Genomic DNA, 2116 nt, shown 5'->3' with positions numbered 1-2116 from the left:
CCCACCCCCCCGTCTTTTTTATTGTTTTAGTCGCTCAACAATTTTACAAACATCTTCTCCCCCCTTTCGCTTCCGTTGACCGGGGAGCTATTTTTGTCTATTCAAACCGCTTCCGGCGGGTGACCTGAGCGGTGGGGAAGTGAACTGGTAATATTCCGCAAAGGGTGAAGGTTTCATTGGGTGGGGTTAGATACGAAAAAAAAAAATATAAAATTAAAACCATCATAAACCCCGCGTCGGGTGGTGGGTGCGAGATTTTAAGAATAGTTTTTAGTTTCATGAGATCTCCCCCCGATCCTCACGGTTGCACTAAATTCGAGAGCTGTGATCTTTTTTTTTTGAATGGATCTCCGTCCCCCAATAACCGTGTCTGGCGTAGGGTCACGAAACACGTCGGACCGCTATTTGAGCGTGTGTTTTGCTAAAACACAAACATTTCATTCACCGGAGTTTTGGGGTGCTTCCGGAGCAGGAGAACTGGAAAGGATGTGACGGAAACAATGTATCGAAACGGTGCGCGAGGGAACCACACAAATACAAAAAAAAACGATCCATCCACAACTGCAAACTCCATCGCGATCATTTGCAGCAACATAAACAGCCCAGCAACATTCCGAAGCCCCCCTGAGGTCCGGTATTGTTTAGGTTTCCGATTGCTCAACGTGTCTCGTGTGTTGAATGTTTCAGCGTTTAGTTCCACGACTAGCATTTAGGGCTGTGGCGACGTTAAATATCGTCGGCTCGACCGTCGAGCCGACGTTTCGTATCGTCGCCTCGACCGTCGCGTCGACGTCGAGATGCAGTAAAAAGTCGACGTTTCATGAGGATGTTGCCTAGCATGTGTTGCAAATCAATGGCGCTCACGTAAACTTGAGTGATCATGAAATAAAAAAAAATCCATGTGGAAGGAAGCTCAGGCCCGTACGCTCTGCTCTCGTTACTTTCGCTTCAAGCTCTTCTTGACCGTGTGGCCGCGAGTGCATGTCGGAGTGGAACATTAGCTCTGAGTGTTCTAGGTGTCGAAACGATTCCCCCCCTATGCTCTGTATTCTGTACGTCGAGCCGACGTTTCGTATCGTCGCCTCGACCGTCGCGTCGACGTCGAGATGCAGTAAAAAGTCGACGTTTCATGAGGATGTTGCCTAGCATGTGTTGCAAATCAATGGCGCTCACGTAAACTTGAGTGATCATGAAATAAAAAAAAATCCATGTGGAAGGAAGCTCAGGCCCGTACGCTCTGCTCTCGTTACTTTCGCTTCAAGCTCTTCTTGACCGTGTGGCCGCGAGTGCATGTCGGAGTGGAACATTAGCTCTGAGTGTTCTAGGTGTCGAAACGATTCCCCCCCCTATGCTCTGTATTCGTTCTGATTAGGTCTTGTTGATCTTGGCTGCCTTGCTTTTTCTGCCTCTCTTCACTTTGCTTTGCAAATTTGAATTATTTCGGGTCGAATTAGAGAGGGGAGAAGTTAGAATTGATGAGATATGAAGTTTCGTATTGAAATGATTGAGCGTCGAAAATTTACCGATTCAGCCGTCGAGTCTCATATTATGTGCCCCGTTGCTAACGGTTGACTTTCTTTCTTTTAAGGCCAAATTATGACGCCGATTAAAATATATTTTGAGATCGCTGAGAACCCCATATTACCCATAACGTGAAACTGACTTGAATTTGCCTAGCAATATCCCGTCTCGTAAGTTTGTTTCTGATCTGCACCATAATTTCACGTTCATGGTCGGCAAATCACAATCAAAAAGACAGATATTTTTAGTGGATTTAAAAAAAATGATTAGGGTATTTGGCGCTAAGTGTGCTTGGATTAAACTTCTTACAGACTAAATTATTTCTTTTGAGCAAATGAGTAGGAACCACCAAGAGATATGAGCGTAAATATTTCAGTTAAAATCATATGTCTTTGACAATATAAAAAACTAATCTTTCAACAGTCGATATTATTTATATGAAAGTAGAAAAAAACATTGAACATAATTACGGACTTTAACTCAACCTTACAAAAGCGTTATCCATATCTGGCTGGTTTGCAGGGAAGGACTTCCGTTTCCCATGTTTAGGTGATGGAGCTCGGTAGGTAATATATCGATCGGTAATAAATACGTA

Source organism: Anopheles nili, chromosome 3, assembly GCF_943737925.1.
Source record: "Anopheles nili chromosome 3, idAnoNiliSN_F5_01, whole genome shotgun sequence".
NCBI classification, from domain to species: Eukaryota; Metazoa; Arthropoda; class Insecta; order Diptera; family Culicidae; genus Anopheles; species Anopheles nili.
Note: the sequence above shows the minus strand (reverse complement) of the source record.